Source organism: Aulonocara stuartgranti (genome assembly GCF_965226115.1).
Source record: "Aulonocara stuartgranti genome assembly, chromosome: 5".
NCBI lineage: Eukaryota > Metazoa > Chordata > Actinopteri > Cichliformes > Cichlidae > Aulonocara > Aulonocara stuartgranti.
In genome coordinates, this window is record NC_138943.1 from 39,547,007 (window position 1) to 39,558,839 (window position 11,833).

Below are 11,833 nucleotides of genomic sequence, written 5' to 3' on the forward strand. Positions count from 1 at the left end.
AATGTTTATATTAACACTCACGCATTGACTCTGTCGGCTATGTTTTGCCATGCATGCTCCCTGTCTTTCGCAGCTGTGGCTGTGTTACTTTTTTCCGCGGAATTTGCATGTTATCGGCATATGCTGCCATCAGAATTTCGGCCTCAAGCGCTGTGAAATACATTGACCGCGCCTTCTTTCCCTCCGTCTCCATGGTGACTCGCTTAATCTGTGCTCCGCTTATCAGGGCTTTATGTATCCTCGTCCGCGCGCTTCACTTGGGGTTAAAGCAACTCCGCGTTGACTGAACTAATTGTTATCAGCCTTTCTGAAACGGAATATTCCGAGTTGGACAGTTCGGGGTTACTCAACCCTGAGTATCGTTTTTCACTCTGAGTTTTCTAAACCGGCTTCCTGAAACAGGGCCCAGATGATGTTTTGGCCTTTCTCTCTCTGACTTGCTTGTTTACCTTTGTCTGTATGTTTTAAACTTTATATAAAGTAGAGGCTAGAAGGACTTTGTTTGGTCTAAAACTTAAAGGCAAGAATTTATTATTCATTTGCTAATAAAAGATGTTGTTGGTAACTTACTTATATTTATTTCATCTGGTTCCAGTTTCCATACATAACATGTATGTGTGACGAGGTGCAGCTAGACTGTACAATACAGGAGGTATGTAACCGAAAGGCTTTCACTTTGGTTCTATTTAATTCCATTTGATTTTAATTATATAGCATCAAATCACAACAACATTTGCTTCAAAGTGCTTTATATTGTAAGGTAAAGACCCTAGAATTGTCAAGAACCATAGTTCTAACACGCAAGCTGGACCCAGAAGCAAACACAGTACGCAGGAAATGCACGCAGAATAAACTTTATTTCTTAACTAAAGGTGACCCGGAATAACCAAAGGGAAATGTTAGAACAGAAGAGACCGGGAGATAAACGATTCGGGACCGTGGGAGGCTGCAACAGAAAAGGGAGAGCGTTACTGGGGAGCAGGGAAAAGACAGCATACAACAGGGTAGACCTATTTATCTTGCGATCGGGGCCAGATGGTGGAGACCGGAGGGAGGAGTAAGTGTCTGCGGGAGAGGATTCCAAGGCGACGGAGAGGATGATGACAGGTTGTTTATCTGAACTCCAGGAGGACAGGCAGGTGAAGGCTCGAATACGCCAGACAATAACCACTGAATGGTGACTGACGGACTGATGTGGACCAGCCGGCCGTGTGGGGTTAAATAGTCCTCCTGATGATCGCCTGGAATGGGATGCAGGTGTGAAGACGACAGCCACACCCGTAGGCGTGGGCATCCCCACCGCTCCTCAGACACCGAGCCGCGGCCCATGACAAGAATAATACAAAGAGAAACAGAGAAAACTCCAACAATCAAATGACTGCCTTTGAGCAAGCACTTTGGTGACAATCAGAAGAGAAAACCTTCTTTTAACAGGAACAAACTTCCGGCAGGACCAGGCTCAGGAGGGGGGGGCCATCTGCTGCGACCGGTTGGGTTGAGGAGTGTGATAAGACTTGACCTTCGCGGCTAAAGAAGTGCAGGAGACAGATGCTGTCTAGTGTAGCAAGTGATTTATTCACCATTTTGTAACCAACCAGTATTTACAAAAATAAATAAAAAACTCCATGATTAACTCAGGTCAAATAAACATAACTAAACTTGAATCAACAGAAATTAAGGTCAAACTGCACACAGCTACACTGACCTGGTCCTTCCTCTGAACACCTGCATTCCTCTGCGTAAAAGGTCCACTCACCCCTGGACTATTCAATTAGCAGTGTTGGGAAGGTTACTTTTAAAATGTATTCCATTACAAATTACATGCCCCAAAATGTATTCTGTAACGTATTCGTTACGTTACTCAATGACAGTAACGTATTCTGAATACTTTGGATTACTTAATATATTATCATGCTTTTTACCACAACGTGAATGTACTATTGCTGTGTGATTTATTACTATTACTGAAGGTCCGCGACTCCGAACTGTAGTAAAGGGACCTCTGACTAATACGGCGGGGTCCCTGTCTGTTACGGTTTGGAGGAGGACTCAAGCGCAGGACTCCGGTTCTGATGCTCACAAGAAGGGTTTATTTACAAGTCACCAGGTGTATATACAAGAATGTGCGGGGGCGGTGTTATATACAGCTGAGTGGGGGGAGAAGGGGTCTCCAGGGAAGTCCAGGGGACAGCGGGCGCTGTCTTTTGGCCGCGCCTGGCAATCCATGGCAATATAGCCCTTGCGGCCACAATAAAAGCACTCACCGGCTCTCCAGCGACAATACCGCTCCTCGGGCGACAGTCTGGAGCGGCCCAGTTGCATGGGCTGTTCACTTTCTTCCATGCTGTCCGATGAGTGACTGCCGCTAGGCGCGCCCCCACCTGACGTCTCCATGCGCCCTGGGAAATGTAGTTTCCGGTTCCCCGACACGCCCGTAGGTGCTCATCCATCTTCACACATAGTGTAATCACATCAGACAGGGTCTTAGGAACATCTCTCATCATCAGTTCTCTCTTTAACTCATCACAAATATTATTCAAGAGAGTACTTATCAATGCCGACTGCCCCCAGCCAGTTTCTTCGGCCAAGGTCCAGAATTCGACCAAAAAATCCGCCATACTCCGCCTTCCCTGCTTCAAATTTAACAGTCTGTGGGCAGCCGCCTCCGCTCCGGTGCCTCTTTCAAAAACACTTTTAAATTTGGTGAGGAAATCCTCGTAAGAAATGTCTGGGGCTGTTCTTAAAACAGCTTGCGCCCAGTTTAATGCCGGCCCACGTAACAGTTGAACCATAAAGGCGATTTTGGCCCCATCTGTCTCATATGTTCTTCGTAACTGACGGAATTGTAGGGTGATCTGAGTCAAAAATCCACCACATTTATCAAACTCACCTGAGAAAGGCTCCGGCGCTGGTAACGATCGCTCTGGAGGTTCTGTGGAAGCTGGCGTGGGGGAAACAGGCGGAGCGACTGCAGATGGATTTGGAGCCGATAGCTGAGGAGAAATAGACGGAGGGGGTGAGGGTGGGCTTACCGACGGTAGACGTTGAGCGAGGGCTTGAGTGAGTGCGGCCAGTTGTTGATTGCCGAAGCATGTGTTCATGGCGTTCCAGGATTGCCTCCGGGGTGAGGACGGGTTGCTGGGTGGGATTTGAGTCCGCTGAGTCCATGATGGCTGGATCATTATTGTTACGGTTTGGAGGAGGACTCAAGCGCAGGACTCCGGTTCTGATGCTCACAAGAAGGGTTTATTTACAAGTCACCAGGTGTATATACAAGAATGTGCGGGGGGGGGGGTGTTATATACAGCTGAGTGGGGGGAGAAGGGGTCTCCAGGGAAGTCCAGGGGAAAGCATACGTTCTTCAGTATATCCACTCACACGATCACAGGCTCACACTCCGACACTGCCACACGGGAATCACACGGGGAAAAATCCAGGAAGCTCTGTAGACAGGGAGACAGGGTTAAGGACGACGCACAGAGGAAAACACTCTTAACTAAACTTGCTGTAGCTTGACTTCACTAACGCGTAGTAGACAACGATCCAGCGACGAACAGCAGTCACCTCTTGGCTTAAATGCTGCTCCCCTTAATGAGACCCAGGTGTCTCATTTCCCGAGGGCGTGGGTCGAGGGCGTGAACCCACAGTGAGTTCCGCCCCGGCGAGAGAGAAGAGCAAGAGAGAGAGAAACAGAGAGGGATGATCAGCGTGCAGCTGATCCGCCTGGCCGTGACACGGTCAGCTCGTAGCCGAAAACTAGCTTTACTTTGTTGTGTGGGTCAACTTTTCTTGCGAGAGACAGAGAGGCGTTGAAAGGCTGCTCCAACGGAACTTATTGTTTCGGAGGAAAACACGAACACGGTGTACAGTCGAGTCTTAATAGCTTACTTACAGCTGGGCTCGTCAGGCACTCTTCTTGGCTGCAGTGGTTATTATTATATTTACATGCTTCCAGCTCCCGTTTTTCCTCGATGACAACTCGTACCTTTCCACTCCCCTTTTTCTCCCTCCTCGCGCTCACAGACACATAACGTGTATGGCAGTCCATTCTCCCTGCAACACGGACTACACTGCCCATGATGCTACATTCTTTAGAGCTATGCTTGTAGCATTCTGCCTGTTAGCTTAGCACAACAACAACAACAACGAAAAGGCCTCTCTCACCCAGGAAACACACAGTCGCAGAGAGAGAGAGAGCGTCGCCCTGTAACCATGGCAACCGTAACGCTGCCGCCTGGAACAACAGACCATAGCTGTCAAACAAAACCCAAACAGTCCTGACCCGCGACAGAATGAAACAGGAAAGTACCGCAGTGTAATCCATTTATTTCAACAAAGTAACTGTATTCTGAATACCACCCTTTTAAACGGTAACTGTAACGGAATACAGTTACTCATATTTTGTATTTTAAATACGTAACGGCGGTACATGTATTCCGTTAATCCCCAACACTGTCCATTAGGTAGGTGAGACAAGCATTTCAATACTCAAACCTATACTGCTACTCCTTCCTAGCAATAAAACTCTACGGTGTACTCAATACATATTGCACCAATAACCCTTATCTGTATAAACACAGTCTAAAATCAGCTTTATTAAATTACAAAGATCCTCCCCCTTCTTCACCTGGTCTCTTCCTGTGACCTCAGAATAACCAAGAAGCTATACATATAGAAAGTAAAACTATATTTCCTCTGTTGTTCCTGGAACACAGGTAGGTAAGGTGAGCCCTAACTAAACCAATTAACAGTTGAAATAAAGAACATGTTAACTTAACAAACTTTTCGGAATTGATTTAAACCAAGATGTTATGTTACATAATCTGTAAAAGTGCAAAACATAAACAAACCCGCGATAGTAGATGTTTGCCTATTGCAGACTACATATGAAATGTGGTTAAATCAAAACAAGAATGTTAACTAAGAATATGGACAAATGGTGTTCTCACCCACTTTGTCACAAGGAGATGAAGACAAAAAAAAAAAGACACACAGAGATTACTAAAAACTAAGGATTAAGTGCAGAGTGGTGTATAAACACATAGTACTGGAAAAGAGAAACAGTGCATCATGGGATTCCCCCAGCAACCTACACCTATGGTCTTTAAGTGATGACGTGATCAATCCTGCTTCCGAGTTTAATAATCTGTTGTCTTTTTAAAATATTTTAAATATTTTGTTTTGTATCTTCTTCTATTTAATCTCAACACGACCCTAAAAACAGTGATCACTGTCTGCCTCTCTCAGTTTTTATTACCACTGTTCATTTTAAAACTTTGTTTTCAAACCCGTACAGTGTAACTACAGCCCACCCCATGCAGCAGTATATTAATGACTAACCTCTTTATTGTGGATGGATTATCTCAGTTGTTCTCCTGACTCAAGTTTGGTCCGTCCGTTGTCCCTAACCATCAGGAACCCTCACGTTAACTTTTATTGAGTGGAAAAAAGTTAGCGTTCATCCTCCAGCTTCACTGTGTTTATGCTATGCTAACATGGCTGTATCGCTAGCGATCACGTAGCACATCATTATATACCAGCTAGCCCAACTTCAGTAACCCTACAAACGTCACTGCTGTTTAGTTTCCTGTCTTCATTTATGTTGGAAGTGATAGCAGAGCTGTACGTTTGAATTTTTTCAGAAATCTGTCTGTCAGAACATGCTATGTTATGTTTAGAAGGAAGGTAGCAAGCTAACTTCCTGCTAACTTCTAACTCTGTTAAATTTCATAAATTCTGTTTTCATGGATGCCTGGATGTTAAATTTAATTGTTACACCTGGTAAAACAGCAACACTGATCATTTTATTAAAGATGAAAGAATTTAGACAGTTTTTAACTCTCAGTAGTGATGGGATTTCCGGCTCTTTTTAGAGAACCGGCTCTTTCGGCTCCCAGGCGGCTCTTCAGGTTGTTTTGTTGCTTTAATTAATTTATTATTAACAACAATACAAAATTATAAACAAAAGGAATTACTAATGTAAAAAAGAAACCCATGGTTTTATTTATATATGTTTATATATAAATATATACGGTGGCCCCTAGAGACAAAGCACGTACAAATTACAAAACACATTTCTAGCGTTAACTGAACTTCCAAAACAGAGCTACCTAGACACTTAAATTACACAATTGAAAGCATATGTGTATTGTTTGTGTATTTATATACAAGCACTCATATATATTCAAATAATTTTAAAAAATGTTCATTTACATTTTACTACCACACACCAAAGCCAGTCGTTGGTACTTCCTGGCTTGTGTAGCCACTAGGTAACAAAAGCTCAACACTGCCCCTAGCATCCTGGAGCACTTCTGTTGTGTTTTGTACGTTTTGGAGTTTGTACGTGCTTCGGGGTTTGTACGTGCATCGGAGTTTGTACGTGCTTTGTCTCTAGGGGCCACCATAGATATACTTTTATTTATTCACTCCACATAAAATGTAATAAATAAATCATATAATACAAAAACCAACTATTTACATTTCAACTTTTAACTATTTAAATTTTCAGCTTTTTCCTTTCAAACTAATTTAAAGTGAAACAACACAAAACACTGCAAACCACAACACAATTAAATGTAAATTAAAATATGAAAACAAAAAGAAGATGCACATAAGATAAGATAAGATAAGACTTTATTGATCCCACAACGGGGAAATTTTTGCGTCACCTCAGCTCAAGTACAGATATATGAAGGAAATACAAAAATACAATTAAGTACAATCAATGAAAAAAAGTAAGATAATACACTATATACAATGGTAGCATACACAGTATGTGATTATGGATATAGTTGAAAATATGGAAATATGGAAGACATAAACTATATAGCTTGGAAGGTCATGGAAGGTCCATTATGCATGAAGTGGTGACCGTGGATGTTCACAGTGTCCAGTGACTTATGACATCGTGATTGAGGAGTTATAGAGTCTAACTGCTGTTGGGATGAATGATCTGCGAAAGCGCTCCTTCCTGCAGCGAGGGTGTTTCAGTCTCTGACTAAAGGAGCTGCTCAGCCCACTCACAGACTCATCCAGTGGGTGATATGGGTTGTTCATGATGGATGTCAGCTTTACTAACATCCTCCCCTCACCAACCACCTCCACAGACTCCAGGGGACATCCCAGCACGGAGCTAGACCTCCGCACCAGTTTGTCAATCCTGTTTGTCAATCCACATTCTCTGTCATATGGGCCTGCATGAATAAACTTTCTGAATCCTTCATCATCTGCAACTGAAAATAGTTGTGGATGATTACTATACCTTTCTAATGTGACGTTGTTGTCCCTGGCTCTCTTTCTCTCTCCCTCCCGCTCTGTTCCTGTGCTACTGCGAGTGTGACTACCGCCCCTATCATTACTAGTGGGCTGCGTCCCAACTGCCTTTAAACACACAACAGTGCAACCAGTTGTAAAAAAAAAAAAAAAAGCAGCCTTGACCAGAAAAATCCTGCAAACTATAGACTAGAGATGGACCGATCCGATATTACGTATCGGTATCGGTCCGATACTGACCTAAATTACTGGATCGGATATCGGAGAAAAATAAAAAATGTAATCCGATCCATTAAATATCACGAAAGCACCTCACAAAACTTGCAACACGCCGTAACTCGCCTCAGAACGTCGGAGCAGTATGCATCACGTGATAGAGCAGCTGTGGCATGCGGGACCTGTCGGTGGTCTGGATAGCATTTGGAGCTTCGCTAGCAACCTGGCATTTCATCTCCGACAAAGTTATCCCGAGAGAAGTAAAGCAAGTGTGTAAGTCCATCTCTGAATGTTTGTAAAGCATTCCTGCGTTAAGCTTAACAACTAATATATGGAGCGACTGCCTCTCTCTCTCTCTTGCTGCTACTTCAATCATGAAACTGCTTAACGATCAGCTGATCGGCTTTTCTGTCGCGAGTCCATGTCTCTAGTTTGCTTTTGGCCCACTTTGCACCAGAAAGAGGAAACCAGCGGCTGAACAACAGCAGGACGTTTAAGCTTGATAAGCTGTTGTTAGAATTTATTTATTATTACTTTCTACTCGAGGATCTTTTTCTATGTAGCTGACGCTGGTAACTGTGCAGGGGCGGATCTAGCAAAGTTTAGCCAGGGGGGCCGATAGGGCATTAACAGGGAAAAGGGGGCACAAAGACACACTTTTCTTTCTTATTCTCATTTAAAATGTCTAGCTTTTAATAAATAATTATCTGACACCCAAAGTTTTAATTTGATGTAAAATGAATAGAAGTCAATTACTGTATATAGTGACTATTAAGTCTAATATATATACCCTAGTAAGCTATAGTACTTTTTCCTTTGGGAAGGTACCATCTGTGCAGTCTGCAATTTTGTTGAAGAAAGATGTTGAATCTATTTAATATTTTAATATATTGAAAAATAATTGATTTCTGTGCATTTTTTTCACACTGCATCAAATTAAGGTTGATTACGTCGATTAAGCATCATGAGGTGGAGCGTGAGGGGTGGTTCCCTATTTTTTATTTATTTATTTTTGTTGTTGCTGGGAGTTGGAACCCTATTAGTTAGGTTGCTTAATATTTATGCTAAGTACTCTTTAAAATACCAGAATAGAGAGGATGGTGTAGGTTTAAGTTTATTAGATTGATCAGTATTGCTGAACTATGAAATATTTTTTTTGTATACAGGTATAACAGAATAGCTTTAGTGTAGTTGTTGTTTTAAACTTGAGTATGAACTTATACAAAATGCAGCAAGATATTTAAAAAACAGTTTTGTTGATTAAAAAACACTATATCGGATTCATATCGGTATCGGCAGATATCCAAATTTATGATATCGGTATCGGACATAAAAAAGTGGTATCGTGCCATCTCTACTATAGACCAATCTCCAAACTCACGTTCTTATCTGAAGTACTAGAGAAAATTGTCTTTTTGCAATTTAAAGGCCTATTTAAATACAAATAATATTAGTGACAAATTTCAGTCTGGCTTTAAACCATACCACAGTACTGAAATGGCTCTGCTGAGGGTCTTCAATGATCTTCTTTTAATTGCTGATTCAAATCGCCCCGCTGTTTTCATTTTTATTGGACTTGTCCTCAGCTTTCGATAAGGGAGACCATGATATTCTTTTAAGGAGGCAAGAACATGCTGTAGGTAGGCATTGAGGGTTTTGCCATTAACTGGTTTAAATCCTACCTCTTGGATAGATCTTTTTCTGTGACGATGGGATGTTACTCGTCTACCGTGGCCCCTCTTTGTTGTGGTGTGCCCCAGAGGTCTGTTCGTTTTACATTCGTCCCACCAACACAACAACCCTCTCAACCCTGCTTCCCCGTGATTTAACACCACAGGTGTGATCTGCAGGTGCGTCCGCACGGCACTACAGACCACGCCCCACCACAATTATAAATAACATTGCGCCTAGCTATCTTGCTGACCTTCTTAGCTTGTATACTCCTTGTCGAGCCTTAAGATCATCCTATCTGGAACAATCCTGACATATTACAAAACAATAATATGATAAACTTTCCAGATTGGAGTGGTAAAGGAATCAAATATTTAGAACATATACTAGAAGGAACAGAATTTATTTCATTTGACAGACTAGTTACACAATATGGGATCAACAAGAAAAGATTTTTAGAATATCAACAAATTAAATCCATAGTAAAAAAGAAATTTAAACTGGGTAAAGTTGAACTACAAACACCACCAAGTGTGGTTCAATTTCTTACTCTTAAAACCCCCAAATTACTATCCAAAATATACAGAATGCTTTCTAAAACAGATGAATCAATATCACTTCCTATTGCAAAATGGGAAGCGGATTTATCAGTTAACTTAGACCTAAACTTCTGGTCTCAGATTTGCTTAAAAACCTTTCATCTAACCAGAAATCCCAGTCTTCAATTAATTCAATACAAAATACTACATAGAGTGCACTATACAGGGAGTGCAGAATTGTTAGGCAAGTTGTATTTTTGAGGAATAATTTTATTATTGAACTTCAACCATGTTCTCAATGAACCCAAAAAACTCATTAATATCAAAGCTGAATGTTTTTGGAAGTAGTTTTTAGTTTGTTTTTAGTTTTAGCTATTTTAGGGGGATATCTGTGTGTGCAGGTGACTATTACTGTGCATAATTATTAGGCAACTTAACAAAAAACAAATATATACCCATTTCAATTATTTATTTTTACCAGTGAAACCAATATAACATCTCCACATTCACAAATATACATTTCTGACATTCAAAAACAAAACAAAAACAAATCAGCGACCAATATAGCACCTTTCTTTGCAAGGACACTCAAAAGCCTGCCATCCATGGATTCTGTCAGTGTTTTGATCTGTTCACCATCAACATTGCGTGCAGCAGCAACCACAGCCTCCCAGACACTGTTCAGAGAGGTGTACTGTTTTCCCTCCTTGTAAATCTCACATTTGATGATGGACCACAGGTTCTCAATGGGGTTCAGATCAGGTGAACAAGGAGGCCATGTCATTAGTTTTTCTTCTTTTATACCCTTTCTTGCCAGCCACGCTGTGGAGTACTTGGACGCGTGTGATGGAGCATTGTCCTGCATGAAAATCATGTTTTTCTTGAAGGATGCAGACTTCTTCCTGTACCACTGCTTGAAGAAGGTGTCTTCCAGAAACTGGCAGTAGGACTGGGAGTTGAGCTTGACTCCATCCTCAACCCGAAAAGGCCCCACAAGCTCATCTTTGATGATACCAGCCCAAACCAGTACTCCACCTCCACCTTGCTGGCGTCTGAGTCGGACTGGAGCTCTCTGCCTTTACCAATCCAGCCACGGGCCCATCCATCTGGCCCATCAAGACTCACTCTCATTTCATCAGTCCATAAAACCTTAGAAAAACCAGTCTTGAGATATTTCTTGGCCCAGTCTTGACGTTTCAGCTTGTGTGTCTTGTTCAGTGGTGGTCGTCTTTCAGCCTTTCTTACCTTGGCCATGTCTCTGAGTATTGCACACCTTGTGCTTTTGGGCACTCCAGTGATGTTGCAGCTCTGAAATATGGCCAAACTGGTGGCAAGTGGCATCTTGGCAGCTGCACGCTTGACTTTTCTCAGTTCATGGGCAGTTATTTTGCGCCTTGGTTTTTCCACATGCTTCTTGCGACCCTGTTGACTATTTTGAATGAAACGCTTGATTGTTCGATGATCACGCTTCAGAAGCTTTGCAATTTTGAGACTGCTGCATCCCTCTGCAAGATATCTCACTATTTTTGACTTTTCTGAACCTGTCAAGTCCTTCTTTTGACCCATTTTGCCAAAGGAAAGGACGTTGCCTAATAATTATGCACACCTGATATAGGGTGTTGATGTCATTAGACCACACCCCTTCTCATTACAGAGATGCACATCACCTAATGTGCTTAATTGGTAGTAGGCTTTCGAGCCTATACAGCTTGGAGTAAGACAACATGCATGAAGAGGATGATGTGGACAAAATACTCATTTGCCTAATAATTCTGCACTCCTTGTACAGGTCATCGGATGTCCAAGATGGGCTTTACGTCTACCAACAACTGCTCACACTGCCAAACCAATTCACCGGACAATTACATCCACGCTCTTTGGTTCTGTCCACCAGTTCAGAAGTTTTGGCGCGAGATATGTGAAGACTTATCAAAGTGTCTGAAATGTAACATTCCAACTTCCCCCTTAGTGTGTCTACTGGGCAGCTTAGATAATGTCACTTCAGAAAAGAATATCGCCCATATGGTTTTCACTGCCCTATGCATAGCCAAGAAAACTGTCCTCATGAACTGGAAAAATAAAAATAATCTTAATTCTAACCAATATAGAAATTATCTATTAGATTACATTAG